Here is a 25,729-nt window from a genome sequence, read left to right as displayed (position 1 = left end):
TGATAAAAATAAAACTGATAGGGTGAGAAACCCCTGGAGATAAAAACTCGGCATAAGGCTCTAATTTTGGTGCTAAATAATGTTTGGGTTTGGCTCTAAAAATCTTAAGGGTTTAGGTTTTGTATTTGGTTTTTGGAATTAAGCATCTGGCAGGTTCTGAATTCAGACACCCAGTTTCACCCATCTTTTTTGGGAACCAGTGTCCAAAAAGGGTCTTTTTATGTATCTATTTTAGTGTACAGTATTATGTTCATTTTGATCATTTGTTGGTGTTCATTTTAACATGTTGGAAAACCCTCAAATTACTTGGAAAATTTATGTAGTTGCAATGAGGAAGAAACACTCAGCCATATAAACACTTCCTGATCCTGATATTCAAAAAAAGATCAAAAATGTATGCATGGAATTAGGTACATTCGGTTATGTGTTAGCGGATTTCTTTTCATGGGCTCTGTGGCACAATGGATAGTCATTGGACTTCTAGGTGGTTGCAGATATTCAAAGGTTGTAGGTTCGAGTCCCACCAGAGTCGATTTTGTAATGCATTACATGGGCATTTTACACATTTTGGAACTGTTTTTATTGATTTTGCAATAAACACATGTTTAGATTTGACAAAATCTAAGTCATAAGTGTATGTATACTTGTGTGAATACAACTATTCACAAAAATTCATAGTTTTCATTACTACTGCCTTGCCATCTTGAATGTATCTTAGCTGGTTACAGCGCACTTCCTTGTATTCAGGAAATTTTCCATTTGAATCTCAACATTGATTCATTTTTCAATTACATTTAATGGAATTGAATATGATGGAATATTTTACAAAAATGTGTCAATTCTATTGGTCAAAGCATATTTGTATAGCATTGGTGCTATGTTTCAATACTGGGAAAAATATTAATTGGTCCCCTTTGATGAACGGTATATTCTGAACATAAGGTGGGCACTTTCATTTGTTTTGTGTTTAGGCTGGTAAATTAAATTCGCATTTTGGTTTGGTTGTGATTTAGATTTGACAATATGATTCTAGTGAAACGTAAAAAAATAAAGGTAAAATGCCCGGGGGTAGGCAGTTTATTCAAGTGTGAAAAGTAAGTCAAAAGTGTATGTATACTTGTGTGAATGCAACTATTCACAAAAATTCATAGTTTTCATTACTACTACGTTGCCATCTTGAATGTATCTTAGCTGGTTACAGCGCACTTGCTTGTATTCAGGAAATTTTCCATTTGAATCTCAACATTGATTCATTTTTCATTTACATTTAATGGAATTGAATATAATGGAAAATTTTACAAAATGTGTCAATTCTAAAGGTGGGCACTTTCATTTGTTTTGTTTTTTGGGCTGGTAAATTAAAATCGATTTGTGTTTGGTTTTGATTTTGATTGTCAAATATAACGGAAAAACTTGATAAAAATAAAACTGATAGGGTGAGAAACCCCTGGAGATAAAAACTCGGCATAAGGCTCTAATTTTGGTGCTAAATAATGTTAGGGTTTGGCTCTAAAAATCTTAAGGGTTTAGGTTTTGTATTTGGTTTTTGGAATTAAGCATCTGGCAGGTTCTGAATTCAGACACCCAGTTTCACCCATCTTTTTTGGGAACCAGTGTCCAAAAAGGGTCTTTTTATGTATCTATTTTAGTGTATTATGTTCATTTTGATCATTTGTTGGTGTTCATTTTAACATGTTGGAAAACCCTCAAATTACTTGGAAAATTTATGTAGTTGCAATGAGGAAGAAACACTCAGCCATATAAACACTTCCTGATCCTGATATTCAAAAAAAGATCAAAAATGTATGCATGGAATTAGGTACATTCGGTTATGTGTTAGCGGATTTCTTTTCATGGGCTCTGTGGCACAATGGATAGTCATTGGACTTCTAGGTGGTTGCAGATATTCATATTAATTGGAAAATGTATGTAATTGCAATGAGGAAGAAACACTCAGCCATATAACACTTCCTGATACCGATATCCAAAAATAGATCAAAAATATATGCATGGAATTAGGTGCATTCGGTTATGTGTTAGCGTATTTCTTTTCATTGGCTCTGTGGCGCAATGGATAGCGCATTGGACTTCTAGGTGGTTGCAGATATTCAAAGGTTGTGGGTTCGAGTCCCACCAGAGTCACTTTTGTAATGCATTACATGGGCATTTACCACATTTTGGAACTGTTTTTGTTGATTTTGCAATAAACACATGTTTAGATTTGACAAAATCTAAGTCATAAGTGTATGTATACTTGTGTGAATACAATTATTCACAAAAATTCATAGTTTTCATTACTACTGCCTTGCCATCTTGAATGTATCTCAGCTGGTTACAGCGCACTTCCTTGTATTCAGGAAATTTTCCATTTGGATCTCAACATTGATTCATTTTTCATTTACATTTAATGGAATTGAATATAATGGAATATTTTACAAAACGTGTCAATTCTATTGGTCAAAGCATATTTGTATAGCATTGGTGCTATGTTCCAATACTGAGAAAAATATTAATTGGTCCCCTTAGATTAATGGTGTATTCTGAACATACTGTAAGGTGGGCACTTTCATTTGTTTTGTGTTTTGGGCTGGTAAATTAAATTCGTATTTTGGTTTGGTTGTGATTTGGATTGTCAAATATATGCACAATTTTGGTTCTGTTTTTTTTTTTTTTAAAGCTCAATTTGTTTGTTTTAGATGTTTGATTTTCCTAAGTCATGGGGAAAAAATAGGTAAGAAAATGGTAAAATAGCGTAAAAAAACATTAAGAATGCTAACAGGAAGTGCAAGATCATAAAAACAGTTCAGAAAGTAAAAAATATAGCGGAAAAACTTGATAAAAATAAAACTGATAGGGTGAGAAACCCCTGGAGATAAAAACACGCATAAGGCTCTAATTTTGGTGCTAAATAATGTTTGGGTTTTGGCTCTATAAATCTTAAGGGTTTAGGTTTTGTATTTGGTTTTTGGAATTAAGCTTCTGGCAGGTTCTGAATTCAGACACCCAGTTTCACCCATCTCTATTGGGAACCAGTGGCCAAAAAGGATCTTTTTATGTATCTATTTTAGTGTATTATGTTAATTTTGATCATTTGTTGGTGTTCATTTTTACATGTTGGAAAACCTTCATATTAATTGGAAAATGTATGTAGTTGCAATGAGGAAGAAACACTCAGCCATATAAAACTTCCTGATACCGTTATACAAAAATAGATCAAAAATATATGCATGGAATTAGGTGCATTCGGTTATGTGTTAGCGTATTTCTTTTCATGGGCTCTGTGGCGCAAAGGATAGCGTATTGGACTTCTAGGTGGTTGCAGATATTCATATTCATATTAATTGGAAAATGTATGTAATTGCAATGAGGAAGAAACACTCAGCCATATAACACTTCCTGTTACCAATATACAAAAATAGATCAAAAATATATGCATGGAATTAGGTGCATTCGGTTATGTGTTAGCGTATATCTTTTCATGGGCTCTGTGGCGCAATGGATAGCGCATTGGACTTCTAGGTGGTTGCAGATATTCATATTAATTGGAAAATGTATGTAATTGCAATGAGGAAGAAACACTCAGCCATATAACACTTCCTGATACCGATATCCAAAAATAGATCAAAAATATATGCATGGAATTAGGTGCATTCGGTTATGTGTTAGCGTATTTCTTTTCATTGGCTCTCTGGCGCAATGGATAGCGCATTGGACTTCTAGGTGGTTGCAGATATTCAAAGGTTGTGGGTTCGAGTCCCACCAGAGTCACTTTTGTAATGCATTACATGGGCATTTACCACATTTTGGAACTGTTTTTGTTGATTTTGCAATAAACACATGTTTAGATTTGACAAAATCTAAGTCATAAGTGTATGTATACTTGTGTGAATACAATTATTCACAAAAATTCATAGTTTTCATTACTACTGCCTTGCCATCTTGAATGGTTACAGCGCACTTCCTTGTATTCAGGAAATTTTCCATTTGGATCTCAACATTGATTCATTTTTCATTTACATTTAATGGAATTGAATATAATGGAATATTTTACAAAACGTGTCAATTCTATTGGTCAAAGCATATTTGTATAGCATTGGTGCTATGTTCCAATACTGAGAAAAATATTAATTGGTCCCCTTAGATTAATGGTGTATTCTGAACATACTGTAAGGTGGGCACTTTCATTTGTTTTGTGTTTTGGGCTGGTAAATTAAATTCGTATTTTGGTTTGGTTGTGATTTGGATTGTCAAATATATGCACAATTTTGGTTCTGTTTTTTTTTTTTTTAAAGCTCAATTTGTTTGTTTTAGATGTTTGATTTTCCTAAGTCATGGGGAAAAAATAGGTAAGAAAATGGTAAAATAGCGTAAAAAAACATTAAGAATGCTAACAGGAAGTGCAAGATCATAAAAACAGTTCAGAAAGTAAAAAATATAGCGGAAAAACTTGATAAAAATAAAACTGATAGGGTGAGAAACCCCTGGAGATAAAAACACGGCATAAGGCTCTTATTTTGGTGCTAAATAATGTTTGGGTTTTGGCTCTAAAAAACTTAAGGGTTTAGGTTTTGTATTTGGTTTTTGGAATTAAGCTTCTGGCAGGTTCTGAATTCAGACACCCAGTTTCACCCATCTTTTTTGATAACCAGTGTCCAAAAAGGGTCTTTTTATGTATCTATTTTAGTGTATTATGTTCATTTTGATCATTTTTTGGTGTTCATTTTTACATGTTGGAAAACCCTCATATTACTTGGAAAATTTATGTAGTTGCAATGAGGAAGAAACACTCAGCCATATAAACACTTCCTGATCCTGATATTCAAAAAAAGATCAAAAATGTATGCATGGAATTAGGTGCATTCGGTTATGAGTTAGCGGATTTCTTTTCATGGGCTCTGTGGCGCAATGGATAGCGCATTGGACTTCTAGGTGGTTGCAGATATACAAAGGTTGTGGGTTCGAGTCCCACCAGAGTCACTTTTGTAATGCATTACATGGGCATTTACCACATTTTGGAACTGTTTTTGTTGATTTTGCAATAAACACATGTTTAGATTTGACAAAATCTAAGTCATAAGTGTATGTACTGTATACTTGTGTGAATACAACTATTCACAAAAATTCATAGTTTTCATTACTACTGCCTTGCCATCTTGAATGTATCTTAGCTGGTTACAGCGCACTTCCTTGTATTCAGGAAATTTTCCATTTGAATCTCAACATTAATTCATTTTTCATTTACATTTAATGGAATTGAATATAATGGAATATTTTACAAAAATGTGTCAATTCTATTGGTCAAAGCATATTTGTATAGCATTGGTGCTATGTTTCAATACTGGAAAAAATATTAATTGGTCCCCTTTGATTAACGGTGTATTCTGAACAAAAGGTGGGCACTTTCATTTGTTTTGTGTTTTGGGCTGGTAAATTAAATTCGTATTTTGGTTTTGTTGTGATTTTGATTGTCAAATATATGCACGATTTTGGTTCTGTTTTTTTTTTTTAAAAGCTCAATTTGTTTGTTTTAGATGTTTGATTTTCCTAAGTCATGTGGAAAAAATAGGTAAGAAAATGGTAAAATAGCGTAACAAAACATTAAGACTGCTAACACGAAGTGCAAGATCATAAAAACAGTTCAGAAAGTAAAAAATATAGCGGAAAAACTTGATAAAAATAAAACTGATAGGGTGAGAAACCCCTGGAGATAAAAACACGGCATAAGGCTCTTATTTTGGTGCTAAATAATGTTTGGGTTTTGGCTCTAAAAAACTTAAGGGTTTAGGTTTTGTATTTGGTTTTTGGAATTAAGCTTCTGGCAGGTTCTGAATTCAGACACCCAGTTTCACCCATCTTTTTTGATAACCAGTGTCCAAAAAGGTTTTTTTTATGTATCTATTTTAGTATTGGACTTCTAGGTGGTTGCAGATATTCATATTCATATTAATTGGAAAATGTATGTAATTGCAATGAGGAAGAAACACTCAGCCATATAACACTTCCTGATACCAATATACAAAAATAGATCAAAAATATATGCATGGAATTAGGTGCATTCGGTTATGTGTTAGCGTATATCTTTTCATGGGCTCTGTGGCGCAATGGATAGCGCATTGGACTTCTAGGTGGTTGCAGATATTCATATTAATTGGAAAATGTATGTAATTGCAATGAGGAAGAAACACTCAGCCATATAACACTTCCTGATACCGATATCCAAAAATAGATCAAAAATATATGCATGGAATTAGGTGCATTCGGTTATGTGTTAGCGTATTTCTTTTCATTGGCTCTGTGGCGCAATGGATAGCGCATTGGACTTCTAGGTGGTTGCAGATATTCAAAGGTTGTGGGTTCGAGTCCCACCAGAGTCACTTTTGTAATGCATTACATGGGCATTTACCACATTTTGGAACTGTTTTTGTTGATTTTGCAATAAACACATGTTTAGATTTGACAAAATCTAAGTCATTAGTGTATGTATACTTGTGTGAATACAATTATTCACAAAAATTCATAGTTTTCATTACTACTGCCTTGCCATCTTGAATGTATCTTAGCTGGTTACAGCGCACTTCCTTGTATTCAGGAAATTTTCCATTTGAATCTCAACATTGATTCATTTTTCATTTACATTTAATGGAATTGAATATAATGGAATATTTTACAAAAATGTGTCAATTCTATTGGTCAAAGCATATTTGTATAGCATTGGTGCTATGTTTCAATACTGGGAAAAATATTAATTGGTCCCCTTTGATGAACGGTATATTCTGAACATAAGGTGGGCACTTTCATTTGTTTTGTGTTTAGGCTGGTAAATTAAATTCGCATTTTGGTTTGGTTGTGATTTAGATTTGACAATATGATTCTAGTGAAACGTAAAAAAATAAAGGTAAAATGCCCGGGGGTAGGCAGTTTATTCAAGTGTGAAAAGTAAGTCAAAAGTGTATGTATACTTGTGTGAATGCAACTATTCACAAAAATTCATAGTTTTCATTACTACTGCGTTGCCATCTTGAATGTATCTTAGCTGGTTACAGCGCACTTGCTTGTATTCAGGAAATTTTCCATTTGAATCTCAACATTGATTCATTTTTCATTTACATTTAATGGAATTGAATATAATGGAAAATTTTACAAAATGTGTCAATTCTAAAGGTGGGCACTTTCATTTGTTTTGTTTTTTGGGCTGGTAAATTAAAATCGATTTGTGTTTGGTTTTGATTTTGATTGTCAAATATAACGGAAAAACTTGATAAAAATAAAACTGATAGGGTGAGAAACCCCTGGAGATAAAAACACGGCATAAGGCTCTAATTTTTGTGCTAAATGATATTTGGGTTTTGGCTCTAAAAATCTTAAGGGTTTAGGTTTTGTATTTGGTTTTTGGAATCTGGCAGGTTCTGAATTCAGACACCCAGTTTCACCCATCTTTTTTGATAACCAGTGTCCAAAAAGGGTGTTTTTATGTATCTATTTTAGTGTATTATGTTCATTTTGATCATTTTTTGGTGTTCATTTTTACATGTTGGAAAACCCTCATATTACTTGGAAAATTTATGTAGTTGCAATGAGGAAGAAACACTCAGCCATATAAACACTTCCTGATCCTGATATTCAAAAAAAGATCAAAAATGTATGCATGGAATTAGATGCATTCGGTTATGAGTTAGCGGATTTCTTTTCATGGGCTCTGTGGCGCAATGGATAGCGCATTGGACTTCTAGGTGGTTGCAGATATTCAAAGGTTGTGGCTTCGAGTCCCACCAGAGTCGCTTTTGTAATGCATTACATGGGCATTTACCACATTTTGGAACTGTTTTTGTTGATTTTGCAATAAACACATGTTTAGATTTGACAAAATCTAAGTCATAAGTGTATGTACTGTATACTTGTGTGAATACAACTATTCACAAAAATTCATAGTTTTCATTACTACTGCCTTGCCATCTTGAATGTATCTTAGCTGGTTACAGCGCACTTCCTTGTATTCAGGAAATTTTCCATTTGAATCTCAACATTAATTCATTTTTCATTTACATTTAATGGAATTGAATATAATGGAATATTTTACAAAAATGTGTCAATTCTATTGGTCAAAGCATATTTGTATAGCATTGGTGCTATATTTCAATACTGGAAAAAATATTAATTGGTCCCCTTTGATTAACGGTGTATTCTGAACAAAAGGTGGGCACTTTCATTTGTTTTGTGTTTTGGGCTGGTAAATTAAATTCGTATTTTGGTTTTGTTGTGATTTTGATTGTCAAATATATGCACGATTTTGGTTCTGTTTTTTTTTTTTAAAAGCTCAATTTGTTTGTTTTAGATGTTTGATTTTCCTAAGTCATGTGGAAAAAATAGGTAAGAAAATGGTAAAATAGCGTAACAAAACATTAAGAATGCTAACACGAAGTGCAAGATCATAAAAACAGTTCAGAAAGTAAAAAATATGGCGTAAAAACTTGATAAAAATAAAACTGATAGGGTGAGAAACCCCTGGAGATAAAAACACGCATAAGGCTCTAATTTTGGTGCTAAATAATGTTTGGGTTTTGGCTCTATAAATCTTAAGGGTTTAGGTTTTGTATTTGGTTTTTGGAATTAAGCTTCTGGCAGGTTCTGAATTCAGACACCCAGTTTCACCCATCTCTATTGGGAACCAGTGGCCAAAAAGGATCTTTTTATGTATCTATTTTAGTGTATTATGTTAATTTTGATCATTTGTTGGTGTTCATTTTTACATGTTGGAAAACATTCATATTAATTGGAAAATGTATGTAGTTGCAATGAGGAAGAAACACTCAGCCATATAAAACTTCCTGATACCGTTATACAAAAATAGATCAAAAATATATGCATGGAATTAGGTGCATTCGGTTATGTGTTAGCGTATTTCTTTTCATGGGCTCTGTGGAGCAAAGGATAGCGTATTGGACTTCTAGGTGGTTGCAGATATTCATATTCATATTAATTGGAAAATGTATGTAATTGCAATGAGGAAGAAACACTCAGCCATATAACACTTCCTGATACCAATATACAAAAATAGATCAAAAATATATGCATGGAATTAGGTGCATTCGGTTATGTGTTAGCGTATATCTTTTCATGGGCTCTGTGGCGCAATGGATAGCGCATTGGACTTCTAGGTGGTTGCAGATATTCATATTAATTGGAAAATGTATGTAATTGCAATGAGGAAGAAACACTCAGCCATATAACACTTCCTGATACCGATATCCAAAAATAGATCAAAAATATATGCATGGAATTAGGTGCATTCGGTTATGTGTTAGCGTATTTCTTTTCATTGGCTCTGTGGCGCAATGGATAGCGCATTGGACTTCTAGGTGGTTGCAGATATTCAAAGGTTGTGGGTTCGAGTCCCACCAGAGTCACTTTTGTAATGCATTACATGGGCATTTACCACATTTTGGAACTGTTTTTGTTGATTTTGCAATAAACACATGTTTAGATTTGACAAAATCTAAGTCATAAGTGTATGTATACTTGTGTGAATACAATTATTCACAAAAATTCATAGTTTTCATTACTACTGCCTTGCCATCTTGAATGTATCTCAGCTGGTTACAGCGCACTTCCTTGTATTCAGGAAATTTTCCATTTGGATCTCAACATTGATTCATTTTTCATTTACATTTAATGGAATTGAATATAATGGAATATTTTACAAAACGTGTCAATTCTATTGGTCAAAGCATATTTGTATAGCATTGGTGCTATGTTCCAATACTGAGAAAAATATTAATTGGTCCCCTTAGATTAATGGTGTATTCTGAACATACTGTAAGGTGGGCACTTTCATTTGTTTTGTGTTTTGGGCTGGTAAATTAAATTCGTATTTTGGTTTGGTTGTGATTTGGATTGTCAAATATATGCACAATTTTGGTTCTGTTTTTTTTTTTTTTAAAGCTCAATTTGTTTGTTTTAGATGTTTGATTTTCCTAAGTCATGGGGAAAAAATAGGTAAGAAAATGGTAAAATAGCGTAAAAAAACATTAAGAATGCTAACAGGAAGTGCAAGATCATAAAAACAGTTCAGAAAGTAAAAAATATAGCGGAAAAACTTGATAAAAATAAAACTGATAGGGTGAGAAACCCCTGGAGATAAAAACACGGCATAAGGCTCTTATTTTGGTGCTAAATAATGTTTGGGTTTTGGCTCTAAAAAACTTAAGGGTTTAGGTTTTGTATTTGGTTTTTGGAATGAAGCTTCTGGCAGGTTCTGAATTCAGACACCCAGTTTCACCCATCTTTTTTGATAACCAGTGTCCAAAAAGGGTCTTTTTATGTATCTATTTTAGTGTATTATGTTCATTTTGATCATTTTTTGGTGTTCATTTTTACATGTTGGAAAACCCTCATATTACTTGGAAAATTTATGTAGTTGCAATGAGGAAGAAACACTCAGCCATATAAACACTTCCTGATCCTGATATTCAAAAAAAGATCAAAAATGTATGCATGGAATTACACTGGCGACACACTTTATTCGAGCTTGGCTAGTCCCACGAATTCGGGTATACCCGGGTGTATTGAGGTTTGTGACTGTTTTCTGCCCGAGTGCATTGAGTTATTTTCCAAGCAGGGATTGAAGCATTTTATTCCCGCTGGCTGCAATACTGCACAGTATATATATATAAACTGCATTACAATTCATGAATTTATGCCATCTGGTAGACACGCGAAGCATTGCAGCCTATTAAATCCTAATCATTATCATTTAACAGATCAGCCGCCCATCAGCCAGGCATGAACCCAGGCTGGGAAGGCAAATGCAACGGGGCTTGTCAGAGGTTAGGAGTGGCGCATTCCAGGTATCTGCCAGGTACATACCGGGTATTTGCTCGAATAAAGTGTGTCGGTGCAGTAGATGCATTCGGTTATGAGTTAGCGGATTTCTTTTCATGGGCTCTGTGGCGCAATGGATAGCGCATTGGACTTCTAGGTGGTTACAGATATTCAAAGGTTGTGGGTTCGAGTCCCACCAGAGTCGCTTTTGTAATGCATTACATGGGCATTTACCACATTTTGGAACTGTTTTTATTGATTTTGCAATAAACACATGTTTAGATTTGACAAAATCTAAGTCATAAGTGTATGTATACTTGTGTGAATACAACTATTCACAAAAATTCATAGTTTTCATTACTACTGCCTTGCCATCTTGAATGTATCTTAGCTGGTTACAGCGCACTTCCTTGTATTCAGGAAATTTTCCATTTGAATCTCAACATTGATTCATTTTTCAATTACATTTAATGGAATTGAATATGATGGAATATTTTACAAAAATGTGTCAATTCTATTGGTCAAAGCATATTTGTATAGCATTGGTGCTATGTTTCAATACTGGGAAAAATATTAATTGGTCCCCTTTGATGAACGGTATATTCTGAACATAAGGTGGGCACTTTCATTTGTTTTGGGTTTAGGCTGGTAAATTAAATTCGCATTTTGGTTTGGTTGTGATTTAGATTTGACAATATGATTCTAGTGAAACGTAAAAAAATAAAGGTAAAATGCCCGGGGGTAGGCAGTTTATTCAAGTGTGAAAAGTAAGTCAAAAGTGTATGTATACTTGTGTGAATGCAACTATTCACAAAAATTCATAGTTTTCATTACTACTGCGTTGCCATCTTGAATGTATCTTAGCTGGTTACAGCGCACTTGCTTGTATTCAGGAAATTTTCCATTTGAATCTCAACATTGATTCATTTTTCATTTACATTTAATGGAATTGAATATAATGGAAAATTTTACAAAATGTGTCAATTCTAAAGGTGGGCACTTTCATTTGTTTTGTTTTTTGGGCTGGTAAATTAAAATCGATTTGTGTTTGGTTTTGATTTTGATTGTCAAATATAACGGAAAAACTTGATAAAAATAAAACTGATAGGGTGAGAAACCCCTGGAGATAAAAACACGGCATAAGGCTCTAATTTTTGTGCTAAATGATATTTGGGTTTTGGCTCTGAAAATCTTAAGGGTTTAGGTTTTGTATTTGGTTTTTGGAATTCTGGCAGGTTCTGAATTCAGACACCCAGTTTCACCCATCTTTTTTGATAACCAGTGTCCAAAAAGGGTCTTTTTATGTATCTATTTTAGTGTATTATGTTCATTTTGATAATTTTTTGGTGTTCATTTTTACATGTTGGAAAACCCTCATATTACTTGGAAAATTTATGTAGTTGCAATGAGGAAGAAACACTCAGCCATATAAACACTTCCTGATCCTGATATTCAAAAAAAGATCAAAAATGTATGCATGGAATTAGATGCATTCGGTTATGAGTTAGCGGATTTCTTTTCATGGGCTCTGTGGAGCAAAGGATAGCGTATTGGACTTCTAGGTGGTTGCAGATATTCATATTCATATTAATTGGAAAATGTATGTAATTGCAATGAGGAAGAAACACTCAGCCATATAACACTTCCTGATACCAATATACAAAAATAGATCAAAAATATATGCATGGAATTAGGTGCATTCGGTTATGTGTTAGCGTATATCTTTTCATGGGCTCTGTGGCGCAATGGATAGCGCATTGGACTTCTAGGTGGTTGCAGATATTCATATTAATTGGAAAATGTATGTAATTGCAATGAGGAAGAAACACTCAGCCATATAACACTTCCTGATACCGATATCCAAAAATAGATCAAAAATATATGCATGGAATTAGGTGCATTCGGTTATGTGTTAGCGTATTTCTTTTCATTGGCTCTGTGGCGCAATGGATAGCGCATTGGACTTCTAGGTGGTTGCAGATATTCAAAGGTTGTGGGTTCGAGTCCCACCAGAGTCACTTTTGTAATGCATTACATGGGCATTTACCACATTTTGGAACTGTTTTTGTTGATTTTGCAATAAACACATGTTTAGATTTGACAAAATCTAAGTCATAAGTGTATGTATACTTGTGTGAATACAATTATTCACAAAAATTCATAGTTTTCATTACTACTGCCTTGCCATCTTGAATGTATCTCAGCTGGTTACAGCGCACTTCCTTGTATTCAGGAAATTTTCCATTTGGATCTCAACATTGATTCATTTTTCATTTACATTTAATGGAATTGAATATAATGGAATATTTTACAAAACGTGTCAATTCTATTGGTCAAAGCATATTTGTATAGCATTGGTGCTATGTTCCAATACTGAGAAAAATATTAATTGGTCCCCTTAGATTAATGGTGTATTCTGAACATACTGTAAGGTGGGCACTTTCATTTGTTTTGTGTTTTGGGCTGGTAAATTAAATTCGTATTTTGGTTTGGTTGTGATTTGGATTGTCAAATATATGCACAATTTTGGTTCTGTTTTTTTTTTTTTTAAAGCTCAATTTGTTTGTTTTAGATGTTTGATTTTCCTAAGTCATGGGGAAAAAATAGGTAAGAAAATGGTAAAATAGCGTAAAAAAACATTAAGAATGCTAACAGGAAGTGCAAGATCATAAAAACAGTTCAGAAAGTAAAAAATATAGCGGAAAAACTTGATAAAAATAAAACTGATAGGGTGAGAAACCCCTGGAGATAAAAACACGGCATAAGGCTCTTATTTTGGTGCTAAATAATGTTTGGGTTTTGGCTCTAAAAAACTTAAGGGTTTAGGTTTTGTATTTGGTTTTTGGAATGAAGCTTCTGGCAGGTTCTGAATTCAGACACCCAGTTTCACCCATCTTTTTTGATAACCAGTGTCCAAAAAGGGTCTTTTTATGTATCTATTTTAGTGTATTATGTTCATTTTGATCATTTTTTGGTGTTCATTTTTACATGTTGGAAAACCCTCATATTACTTGGAAAATTTATGTAGTTGCAATGAGGAAGAAACACTCAGCCATATAAACACTTCCTGATCCTGATATTCAAAAAAAGATCAAAAATGTATGCATGGAATTAGATGCATTCGGTTATGAGTTAGCGGATTTCTTTTCATGGGCTCTGTGGCGCAATGGATAGCGCATTGGACTTCTAGGTGGTTACAGATATTCAAAGGTTGTGGGTTCGAGTCCCACCAGAGTCGCTTTTGTAATGCATTACATGGGCATTTACCACATTTTGGAACTGTTTTTATTGATTTTGCAATAAACACATGTTTAGATTTGACAAAATCTAAGTCATAAGTGTATGTATACTTGTGTGAATACAACTATTCACAAAAATTCATAGTTTTCATTACTACTGCCTTGCCATCTTGAATGTATCTTAGCTGGTTACAGCGCACTTCCTTGTATTCAGGAAATTTTCCATTTGAATCTCAACATTGATTCATTTTTCAATTACATTTAATGGAATTGAATATGATGGAATATTTTACAAAAATGTGTCAATTCTATTGGTCAAAGCATATTTGTATAGCATTGGTGCTATGTTTCAATACTGGGAAAAATATTAATTGGTCCCCTTTGATGAACGGTATATTCTGAACATAAGGTGGGCACTTTCATTTGTTTTGTGTTTAGGCTGGTAAATTAAATTCGCATTTTGGTTTGGTTGTGATTTAGATTTGACAATATGATTCTAGTGAAACGTAAAAAAATAAAGGTAAAATGCCCGGGGGTAGGCAGTTTATTCAAGTGTGAAAAGTAAGTCAAAAGTGTATGTATACTTGTGTGAATGCAACTATTCACAAAAATTCATAGTTTTCATTACTACTGCGTTGCCATCTTGAATGTATCTTAGCTGGTTACAGCGCACTTGCTTGTATTCAGGAAATTTTCCATTTGAATCTCAACATTGATTCATTTTTCATTTACATTTAATGGAATTGAATATAATGGAAAATTTTACAAAATGTGTCAATTCTAAAGGTGGGCACTTTCATTTGTTTTGTTTTTTGGGCTGGTAAATTAAAATCGATTTGTGTTTGGTTTTGATTTTGATTGTCAAATATAACGGAAAAACTTGATAAAAATAAAACTGATAGGGTGAGAAACCCCTGGAGATAAAAACACGGCATAAGGCTCTAATTTTTGTGCTAAATGATATTTGGGTTTTGGCTCTGAAAATCTTAAGGGTTTAGGTTTTGTATTTGGTTTTTGGAATTCTGGCAGGTTCTGAATTCAGACACCCAGTTTCACCCATCTTTTTTGATAACCAGTGTCCAAAAAGGGTCTTTTTATGTATCTATTTTAGTGTATTATGTTCATTTTGATAATTTTTTGGTGTTCATTTTTACATGTTGGAAAACCCTCATATTACTTGGAAAATTTATGTAGTTGCAATGAGGAAGAAACACTCAGCCATATAAACACTTCCTGATCCTGATATTCAAAAAAAGATCAAAAATGTATGCATGGAATTAGATGCATCCGGTTATGAGTTAGCGGATTTCTTTTCATGGGCTCTGTGGCGCAATGGATAGCGCATTGGACTTCTAGGTGGTTGCAGATATTCAAAGGTTGTGGGTTCGAGTCCCACCAGAGTCGCTTTTGTAATGCATTACATGGGCATTTACCACATTTTGGAACTGTTTTTGTTGATTTTGCAATAAACACATGTTTAGATTTGACAAAATCTAAGTCATAAGTGTATGTACTGTATACTTGTGTGAATACAACTATTCACAAAAATTCATAGTTTTCATTACTACTGCCTTGCCATCTTGAATGTATCTTAGCTGGTTACAGCGCACTTCCTTGTATTCAGGAAATTTTCCATTTGAATCTCAACATTAATTCATTTTTCATTTACATTTAATGGAATTGAATATAATGGAATATTTTACAAAAATGTGTCAATTCTATTGGTCAAAGCATATTTGTATAGCATTGGTGCTATATTTCAATACTGGAAAAAATATTAATTGGTCCCCTTTGATTAACGGTGTATTCTGAACAAAAGGTGGGCACTTTCATTTGTTTTGTGTTTTGGGCTGGTAAATTAAATTCGTATTTTGGTTTTGTTGTGATTTTGATTGTCAAATATATGCACGATTTTGGTTCTGTTTTTTTTTTTTAAAAGCTCAATTTGTTTGTTTTAGATGTTTGATTTTCCTAAGTCATGTGGAAAAAATAGGTAAGAAAATGGTAAAATAGCGTAACAAAACATTAAGAATGCTAACACGAAGTGCAAGATCATAAAAACAGTTCAGAAAGTAAAAAATATGGCGTAAAAACTTGATAAAAATAAAACTGATAGGGTGAGAAACCCCTGGAGATAAAAACACGCATAAGGCTCTAATTTTGGTGCTAAATAATGTTTGGGTTTTGGCTCTATAAATCTTAAGGGTTTAGGTTTTGTATTTGGTTTTTGGAATTAAGCTTCTGGCAGGTTCTGAATTCAGACACCCAGTTTCACCCATCTCTATTGGGAACCAGTGGCCAAAAAGGATCTTTTTATGTATCTATTTTAGTGTATTATGTTAATTTTGATCATTTGTTGGTGTTCATTTTTACATGTTGGAAAACATTCATATTAATTGGAAAATGTATGTAGTTGCAATGAGGAAGAAACACTCAGCCATATAAAACTTCCTGATACCGTTATACAAAAATAGATCAAAAATGTATGCATGGAATTAGGTGCATTCGGTTATGTGAGAAAAAATAAGAAAAAATACAAAAACAGTGCACAACGCTCATAGTGTATTATCTTTAGTAAAAATATATGAATAAAAAAGGTGAGTAATCTGCGTAGATCAGACAAGATCTTTAGGGCATGTCATGACATCACAACCGTGACGTCACAAAGCACAATCCAATGCCATTCACCGTGGAGATCCAGTACAGGTAACAAAATTCTTCTTTCTTTAATCTTCCATCATCTTCTTCTTTCTTCATCTGTGATTATTTGCTTTCCTTTATCTTCTGTCTTTATCTTCATGTGTTAATCCAATAACCCCACGTTAAATCCACAATGTTGACTAGTCGGCTTCTTGAGCTCAAATGAAACGTCACAGCCTTAAATATGGCCTGTGACATCACATTTTGGGGTTCACACCCCATCTGATTGGCTGTGAAAACCATGTGCCCTTTTTCTTAAATGTGATGTTCATGAGAGGGAATGGAGCCAGCCAATTAAAATGGGTGTGCTTCATTCCCCTTTAACATGACATCACCAAACCCACATAGCCATAGTCACATGGTAGTTTAGCCAATCAGATTGTGAGAACTATATCCCCAATCTGATTGGTTGTAGTAGACCATGTGACTCCCTTTGGATGACGTCACATCTCTTGCCAAGAATTACTCTGTCACATGGTCAGATTGGGGATATATTTCTCACAAATCTAGAATTTAGCGTGTTTGAGAAGCTGGTGATAAGCGGCGATAAGTGGTTTATCACTGCGCGTTTGCCAATTTATTTATTTTTCTCGGATGAAAAAAAACAGCGATTTTTGCTCTTATCGCCAGCTTATCTGGGTTTATTGAATCGCTTTAGGTTTTTTTGGCGATAAGCTGGCGATAATGGGGCCTATCGCTGCTTATAGCATGAGGCCCTCAGTCTTGTTTTCCAATAAGCTGATTGAGTCCAGTTGTTTTCAATGGTGGCTCACATTACACAAAGGATGCAATTAAATTCAGCTGGCTCACTTAAACATCAGGTCTGGTGGTTACCCACCACTCTATAAAAGTTGCTTATAACAAAAAACACCAGTACAAAACTATCCCCCAAAGAAGAAATTTGACTAGCTGTTTTGTTGCTCTGCTCAAGGACTGAAATAATAATAAATTGTCAGCTTTAAATATACAACCAGTTCCCACAAATGAAGTAATGCCAATTTCAGTTGAGTAACACAGATCAAGTCCTGCTGATCAGCATTTTTTAACATGGACTTTAAAGTCAAAACATATTTTTAACTTTGTAATTTTGAATCAACAATTTGGTTTTCATTAATGATTGGTTCTGGTACAAAATAGTAATAAAGGGCCTCATGCAGAGAGCAGCGCTAACAGGGAAAGCGGCATGTTTTGGCGAATTCTGCCTTGAGAAAGGCAGATAATGGCAAGTTTTAAAAAAAGCGCCAATTTTTTTTTTTTTTTCTTGAAACTCGCCGCGCGGCTGGAGAGATCCTAATCTCTCCAGTGTTTAAAACCGCCGTATGCAGAGAGCCGCAAACGCCATCTAGTGGCTGTTCGCACCAAAAAAATGGCGCGATTTTCAACATTTTTTCTCTCCACCATGAAGCTGGCGCTCCGCGGCCGGTGGAGGAGAAAAAAACAAAAAATGATTTCTTTCCCACTAGTTTCAACAGCGCTCATAGCGCTGGTTGAAACTCTCCATATGCAGAAAGGATTGTAAATGCAGTTTTATGCCCTTTCTGCATATGGAGAAAAAAACTCTCCACTAAAGCTAAATTTTATTCCCCTCTCCAATTCTAAATAGCGCTGCTCTCTGCATGAGGCCCAAAGTGCTTGTAGCTATATTTAAGTAATAATCTCCGAAGAACAGGGCAATACTGGCCAATAATGCCCTGGCTAGAAGAGTTGAAGGCCTGAGGCGAAGCCGAGGGATTTTAACCCAGCCAGGGCATTATTGACCAGTAACGCCCTGTTCTGAGGGGATTATTACTATTATGGGCTAAATGCAGTTTTTTCATAAAATAGACACTTTTGTATAGATATATAAATCGGAACTACACTGATTCACCTGTGTAGGAAAAAGAAGTAAAGTAGCAAATGAGAGGGGAGATAGGTGAGGGGGGGGGAGAAGAGAGAGAGGTGACGAGGGGGGGGGGAGAAGGTAGAGAGGTGAGGGAGTAGAGCAGAGAGAGATGTGAGGGGGGAGAGAAAGATGAGGGGATGAGAGGAGAGAGAGATGAGTGGGTGAGATGATAGAGAGGTGAAGGGTATGGGGGGAGAGAGCGAGGTGAGGGGGTGAGAGGAGAGAGAGATGAGGGGTGGGAGGAGAGAGGTGAGGGGGGAGGAGAGAGGTGAGTGAGGTGGAGAAAAGAGAAGTGAGGGCGGGAGGAGAGAGGTGAGCGGGGAAAAAAGAGAGGTGAGGGGGGAGGATAGAGGTGAGGGAGGGGAGGAGAGAGATGTGAGGTGGGGGGAAGAGAGAGGTGAGGTGGGAGAGCAAAGAGAGGTGAGATGGGGGGAGGAGAGAGAGGTGGGGGGAGAAGAGAGCTGAGGGGGGTGAAGGGAGAGGTGAGGGGGGGGAGAAGAGAGAGGTGAAGGGGGCAGAAGAGAGGGAGAAGAGGGGGCGATAGAGAGGGGGAGATAGAGGTGGACGAGGGGAGAAATAGAGGTGGACGAGGGGAGAAGAGAGAGAGGTGAGGGGGAGAGAGAGGTGGGGGGGAGAAAAGAGAGGTGAGGGGATAGAGAAAGGTGATGGGGGAGAAGGGAGAGGTGAGGAGGGGGAGAAGAGAGAGGTGACGGGGGGAGAAGAGAGAGAGGAGGGAGATGGGGGAGATAGAGGTGGAGGAGGGTAAAAGAGACAGGTGAGCGGGAGAGAGGGGATGGGGAGACAGAGGCGTGAGGGTAGGGGGGAGGAGGTAAGGGGGGAAAGGGATGAGGGGGGAGAAGTGGGGTATGAGGGGGAGTGGAGGGGGAGAAGAGGGGTGGAGGAGAGGTGGGTGAAGGGGAGATAGAGAAGAGAAGTGGGGGACAGTGATTTTAACTACAAACTAAATAAAAGCCAAATAAAAATGACCTTAGCAGAAGCTATACAAGTTGTGGAAGAAATATTACTTTGTTGCAAGTAACAAAGTTACTATTTGGGACCCACCAGTTTCTAACAGCACTAGCAGCTGTGTGAGAGACTGCATATGATGCCATGCTTTGAGAGGAACAGAGATGCAGCTGGAGCTTGGACCGGGAGAGGTTTTTACTGTTAGCAGTTTTAAATTTGGTAGTTTTTTTTAATTCAAATTCTCAGCACGCTCTCCCTGCATCTCTGAAAGGTGAATTGGCAAATTTCAAAAAATTCCGGGCATTACTGAATGAATAATGCCGGGAATTCTAACCAATCAGAGAGAAGGGATTTCAATAATGCCTGGAATTTTACAGCTTTAGCCTCTAAGTAAGTAATAATCCCCTCAGAACAGGGCATTACTGGCTAATAATGCACTGGCTGGAAGAATTGAAGGTCCAATGCGAAGCCAATGGACTTTAACGCAGCCAGGGCATTATTGGCCAGTAATTCCCTGTTCTGAGGGGATTATTACTATTATAGGCTAAATGTAGGCTTTTTTTTTTATAAAAGATACACTTTTGTAGTCATATTGATTTTTATCAGCACGATTGTCTACATTCTTATGCTTTTACAGCAAGTTTATTAAAAGGAAATTGTACATACACACATCCCCTTTTATATACACACACGCGCAAACACACACACTGCAGCCCCCCCTCTATACACACAAACACACTGCAGTCCCCCGACACACTCTGCAGCCCACCAAACACCCTCCCCTACACCCACAACACACTGCAGTTCTCCTCCACCCTCTACACTCACAACACACACAGCAGCCCCCCTCTACACCCACAAACACAAACACACACTGCAGCCCCCTGTAAACCCACAAAACTGCAGACACACACCAAAACACACTCTGCAGCCCTCCTTCACAATCTACACCCCCCCTCACACACACACACCAGCCCCCCTCTACACCAACAAAACAGACTCTGCCCCCTCTATATCCACAAAACACACACCAGCAGCCCCCCTCTACATCCACTGCAGCCCTCCTGTAAACCCACACACTGTAGACACACACAAAACACTCTGCACCCCTCCACCCACAAAACACACACTACAGACACACAAACCAACAAAACAGGCTCTGCCATCTCTACAGCCACAAAAACACATCATCAGCCCCTCCCTACACCCACTGCAGCCCCCTGTAAACCCACACACTGTAGACACACACACACACACACACACACACAAAACACTCTGCACCCCTCTACCCACAAAACACACACTGCAGATACACACAAACCAACGAAACAGACTCTGCCACCTCTACAGACACAAAAACACACCAGCAGCACCCTCCCTACTAGGGTTGCCAGGTGTCCGATTTTCATCCAGACAGGCCGGTAATTCTGCTGCCTGTCCGGTATAAAATTGGAGGTAATACCGGACACCTATGTGTCCAGTATTACGATTGTTGCGGCAGTGGCAGCGCGAGGGCTGGCATGGTCAGAGGCAAGTGCTGAGAGGGTGGCGGCAAGCATAGTGCTGAGAGGGCGGGTGGAGGCAGTGAGAGGGCGGGACGGGACGGTGGCTGGGCAGAGCAAGGAGGACTGGTGTGCTGTCCCTGATTGGAGGAAAGAACAGCCAACCAGAGGACAGTGGGGAGGGAGCCCACACCCAGGCGAGCCAGAGACATGTTCTGTGCTGTCTGTGTCCTGCACGAGATAGGTAAAGTACAACGTGGGGGGTATATTATATGTATTGGGGAGGTGGGGGTATATTATATGTATTGGGGAGGTGGGGGTATATTTAATATGGATGGTCGGGGTATATTTTATATGTATTGTGGTGGTAGGAGTATATTTAATATATATGGGGGTGGTGGGGGTATATTTTAGATGTATATGGTGGGTGGTGGGGTATATTTTATATGTATTGTGGAGGTGGGGGTATATTTTATACGTATTGGGGAGGTGGGGGTATATTTGATATGAATGGGGAGGCGGGGGTATATTTTTATATGTATTGAGGAGGTGGGTGTATATTCTATATGTATTGGGGAGGTGGGGGGATATTTTATATGTTTTGGGGAGGTGGGGGGATATTCTATATGTATTCGGGAGCTTGTTTTTATATATTTATATATATATATATGTATTGGGGTTGTCGCAACTTTTACCATTCTGTCCAGTATTTTTGGACAAGCCATCTGGCAACCCTACTCCCTACACCCACTGCAGCCCCCCTGTAAACCCACACACTGCAGACACACACCAAGAAAACAGTCTGCACCTCTCCTCCACCCACAAAACACAAACTGAAGACACACACACTTCAGCACCCCCCCCCCCTACACAGACACAGCAGACACACACCAACAAAACAGACTCTGCTGCCCCCTCTACAACCACAAAACACACACCAACAGAAGACACACACACCAATAAAACACTCTGCTGGCCCCCTTATACCCACAAAATACACAACAGACACACAACCCTTTTCCTTCACTCTCCTGTGCGAGGCTCTGCCTCCTGTTCAATCACCTCCCCTGTCTGAGTGCTGATCTCACTCTTTGTGAAGGAGAACTGAAAGCTGATTGGCTGAAAAACTTTGCAAGATGCCAAAAGTTCCGGGCCATTACTGATTAGATAATGCCCGGAATTTTAACCAATCAAAGAGCAGGGATTTCAATAATGCCCGAAATTTAACAGCTTTAGCCTTTAATAGTCCTTAAGAAGTATAGCTTTGTTAAAGGTCAATATACCTTTTAAGGAATCAACATGGGAGTTCTTCATAAACAATGATCATTTCATCTATGGGGACTTTTATTTTGGAAAAATTAAAGGGCATCATTAAAAAAAACAATCAAATGAATACACTCCAAAATATTTAACTATTGTATTGACATGTTTAAAAATAACACTTTTGAAATACGTCAAATGTAACCATATGTTTGACTGATTAATAATCTTCTACTGTGTCTTAAGAAATGCAGTATTCAAAGAGAATACTCTTTGTAACCCTGAGCATAAGGGACAGTGATCTTTGTCAACAAAAACCTTGGGATTCCCCTAGCTTTGCTGGACCACAGAGATTGATTAGATTAGCTAAACTTCAACACACAGCAAAAAAAAAAAAGATACTTTGAAGACAGTGGCTTCTATCTTGTTTGTGGGGGAAAAAATTATATACCCTTTCTGAATTTTTTTTTAATGCATGTTATGTGCTCAAGCTCTTCCAATACTGAGTGGATTCAAACAAAAAAATTAATTGATAGCATTTAATCTTCTCTTGTAAGTAAGCTTCTGCTGCATGGACAATATGACATAGAATGGTTCATTAAACCTTTTATATATTCCCACCCTGTTTCTATAGCAGAAGGGGCTTCTCTATTTTTTTTCTTTTTACTGAATCGGAAGATTGATAGATTTATGTTTCTCAGGATAGCGTGTCTCAAAATGGCTTTTTTTGTTGTTGTTGCGGGATGTGAATATTCCACTCCCAACCTACTGAAGTCATATAAAATGTTATTAACTTTAGCAGGGCTGCCAACTGATTTTTTTTTTTGGAAGGGGGGGGGGGGGCAGGACAAATTTGAAGAATGGGCCCCCCACAAATCTTGCAACTGTAGCCATGGCTGGTCCAGGCTATACTTTCTGTCTCCTGTCAAGTAAGTTCTAGTAGCTACAGGCAGTGACAGACTATCCTGTGGGGTTTACCTCCCCCCCCCCCCCGTCATGCTGCCTCTCTAAGTGACCGGGGTGGATGTGAATAGGGTCATGGTGCAGACCTTGTGCCCTCTTCCTTCATGGTGCAGACCTTGTGCCCTCCTCCTTTGTTCTAAATTATTGCAGTTGAGCTCGCCCCCTCCTTGAGTAGAGACATGCAGTTGAGCTCGCCCCCTCCTGGGGTAGAGACATAAAGTTGAGGTCTCCCCCTCCTGGGGTTGCGACATGCAGTTCTAGTCTCTCCTTCTTGGGGCTGACTGCAGTCAAAGATCTGCGCAGAGGGTTGCGACATGCAGTTCTAGTCTCTCCTTCTTGGGGCTGACTGCAGTCAAAGATCTGCGCAGAGCACAAGGCCTCAAGACTGCAAGAAGGCTGGTACCAACCAGAGGTCTGGGACCTATCCTAAAGAATCTATGCATTCATTGTAATAACAACTGCAATGGCTGCCTTAATAAAGGATCTTGTTTTATATAACTCTGCCAAAGTTATAGTCTACTGGGTAGAGGTATAAGAGAAGTGTCATGGTGGGAACTGTCTCCAGTACAGCTGGAGCCTGCTATGACTGGAGGCGCTGACACCATGAGAAAAGCCTGAATATTCTGGACGCCAGAGGGTCACGTGGTGATGACTTAGCTCAGATAGTGTCAACTCGCCCTCTTTTCCAAGCACGACAAGGTCTGTTTCTTTTCTTACTTTATTTTGGAGAAAGCAGGTAAAAACAGTTTCTTGTGTAGAGGTGTAGATCTAAATATCTCTGTGTGTGCTTAGTAGTAAAGGGAGGTGAAAAGATAATCCTGCAGCACCATTACAGGGATTACAGCGAGGTACTCACGAGTCCAGAGGAATGGTGGAAAGGAAATGGCAATGTATGCTGGGTAGTAAGATAGTCTGGGGACAGACCATCTGTGGGCATAGCAGAGGGGGAGAAAGCAGATTAGCCCATTTGAGAGAAAGGCTGGGGCTGCTATGGCAACTCACAGGAGTGTCTGGGGGAGCTACAACATGTAGCAATAATGTTGCATCTTTAATACAGCAAGCTACTGGGAGAGGGGAAATGGCACTGTGTTTATCACACAAGCACTGTGTTTGTGTGCAGAACCAAACACATACAGCTGGCACTAATAAGCTGACAAGCAGGGCTGCGAGGAAAGGGGGGGGTGAAACAGAAGTGCAGAAAGGAGTACCTCCAGCCCATAGCAAGGCTGCAACAGTGGGGCTCTTAACTGAGAGTCCCCTTGCTGCTCCGCCCAGGTAATGGGGAAGCCTGGCGGCCCTACAAGCTGCCCTTCCTTCCCCCCCCTGAGATTTGCTGCTGGCTACCTACCTGCAGCCTCCCCTCACTCCTTCTTCTCCCTAGCTAACCCTAACCTGGATCCTAGGGACACCTGAGTGAGGCCATATCCCTGACACTGTCTCCCCATTACTGGGGATGAGCTCAGGGTTGCTGGTGCAGCTGCACCCACCTTAGCTCCTGGCTGGCAGGTAATCTGGGGGTGGTCTAACTTTGCCACAACCCCGGATACCTCCAGCCCATAGCAAGGCTGCAACAGTGGGGCTATTAACTGAGAGTCCCCTTGCTGCTCCACCAGGGTAATGGGGGATTCTAGCTGCCCTACAAGCTGCCCTTCCTTCCCCTCCCCTGGTACCCCTATCTCCTGCCACCCCCCGGTCACCCCTATAGTGAAACAACAGGGTACAGTCATAGGGAAACATAAGTCAGAGTCAGTCTGCGACTTGGTCTGGCTTACCTTGCTGGTCCCTGCAGAGACCGCCACTTTCGTTGGTCCCAATTGCAGGGGGACTAGAGCGGCCGCCGCCAGCCCCATCTGGGCTGGGCAGCGCCAGGCCGCTGCCGCAACAGCGCCCGGGTTGGGTACAGGTAAAACGGTGCAGGACAAGGGTCCCAGGTCTTTGTGGAGGAACACAGCTCCATGCAAACTTGGTAAAATAATCCCCTCCCGCAAACCCTGTCCCTCCCCCCAAATAAAACTGCCGCCGGCAGGATGCCGGAGTGGCGGCTTCTTCTCCGCCGCCGCTAGTTCTCCGCCGGGATCAGGTGGATGGCCGCTGCTCTCCGCCGCTGTTGCTGATGCAGCCCGTCCAGGTTCTCCAGGAGACGTCCCGAGGAGGGTTGTCGCCCAGGCTGGGCGGGAGCCATCAGAGGATGCCGCTAACTGGGTCATCTTTTCCGCAGCTCGTGAGCGTTGGCCCTGAGGGGCTTCTTTGTCTGACCGTGCACGTTCAGGGCACTGGGCATTATTGTGGCCCATTTGTTGGCAGTGCCGTAGCAGCTGCCGGTGCTTCTCCGCCACCGGTGGACTAACCCCAGCAAGGGGCAACGGAGTCCAGAGCGGAGTTGCTGGAGTGCCGGGCTC

The 25,729-nt window shown here is 38.4% G+C and overlaps 10 non-coding genes across 10 annotated transcripts; all 10 read left to right on the top strand.

Moving 5' to 3' along the window:
* The first annotated feature begins 2,056 nt into the window (after positions 1-2,056).
* TRNAR-UCU (transfer RNA arginine (anticodon UCU)) lies at positions 2,057-2,142 on the top strand. Its single transcript is given in 2 exon segments — positions 2,057-2,093; positions 2,107-2,142. It is a non-coding gene; the product is annotated as a tRNA-Arg (tRNA).
* A 1,540-nt stretch (positions 2,143-3,682) lies between these two features.
* On the top strand, positions 3,683-3,768 carry TRNAR-UCU (transfer RNA arginine (anticodon UCU)). The gene is given in 2 exon segments: positions 3,683-3,719; positions 3,733-3,768. It is a non-coding gene; the product is annotated as a tRNA-Arg (tRNA).
* Positions 3,769-4,891: 1,123 nt separating this feature from the next.
* Positions 4,892-4,977, top strand: TRNAR-UCU (transfer RNA arginine (anticodon UCU)). Its single transcript is given in 2 exon segments — positions 4,892-4,928; positions 4,942-4,977. It is a non-coding gene; the product is annotated as a tRNA-Arg (tRNA).
* A 1,311-nt stretch (positions 4,978-6,288) lies between these two features.
* Positions 6,289-6,374, top strand: TRNAR-UCU (transfer RNA arginine (anticodon UCU)). Its single transcript is given in 2 exon segments — positions 6,289-6,325; positions 6,339-6,374. It is a non-coding gene; the product is annotated as a tRNA-Arg (tRNA).
* Positions 6,375-7,692: 1,318 nt separating this feature from the next.
* Positions 7,693-7,778, top strand: TRNAR-UCU (transfer RNA arginine (anticodon UCU)). The gene is given in 2 exon segments: positions 7,693-7,729; positions 7,743-7,778. It is a non-coding gene; the product is annotated as a tRNA-Arg (tRNA).
* Positions 7,779-9,318: 1,540 nt separating this feature from the next.
* Positions 9,319-9,404, top strand: TRNAR-UCU (transfer RNA arginine (anticodon UCU)). The gene is given in 2 exon segments: positions 9,319-9,355; positions 9,369-9,404. It is a non-coding gene; the product is annotated as a tRNA-Arg (tRNA).
* Positions 9,405-10,937: 1,533 nt separating this feature from the next.
* Positions 10,938-11,023, top strand: TRNAR-UCU (transfer RNA arginine (anticodon UCU)). Its single transcript is given in 2 exon segments — positions 10,938-10,974; positions 10,988-11,023. It is a non-coding gene; the product is annotated as a tRNA-Arg (tRNA).
* A 1,727-nt stretch (positions 11,024-12,750) lies between these two features.
* On the top strand, positions 12,751-12,836 carry TRNAR-UCU (transfer RNA arginine (anticodon UCU)). Its single transcript is given in 2 exon segments — positions 12,751-12,787; positions 12,801-12,836. It is a non-coding gene; the product is annotated as a tRNA-Arg (tRNA).
* Positions 12,837-13,970: 1,134 nt separating this feature from the next.
* Positions 13,971-14,056, top strand: TRNAR-UCU (transfer RNA arginine (anticodon UCU)). The gene is given in 2 exon segments: positions 13,971-14,007; positions 14,021-14,056. It is a non-coding gene; the product is annotated as a tRNA-Arg (tRNA).
* A 1,319-nt stretch (positions 14,057-15,375) lies between these two features.
* On the top strand, positions 15,376-15,461 carry TRNAR-UCU (transfer RNA arginine (anticodon UCU)). The gene is given in 2 exon segments: positions 15,376-15,412; positions 15,426-15,461. It is a non-coding gene; the product is annotated as a tRNA-Arg (tRNA).
* The last annotated feature ends 10,268 nt before the right edge of the window (positions 15,462-25,729 follow it).

Source organism: Ascaphus truei, chromosome 1 (genome assembly GCF_040206685.1).
Source record: "Ascaphus truei isolate aAscTru1 chromosome 1, aAscTru1.hap1, whole genome shotgun sequence".
Lineage (NCBI taxonomy): Eukaryota > Metazoa > Chordata > Amphibia > Anura > Ascaphidae > Ascaphus > Ascaphus truei.
This window is presented reverse-complemented; position numbering and strand designations above follow the sequence as displayed.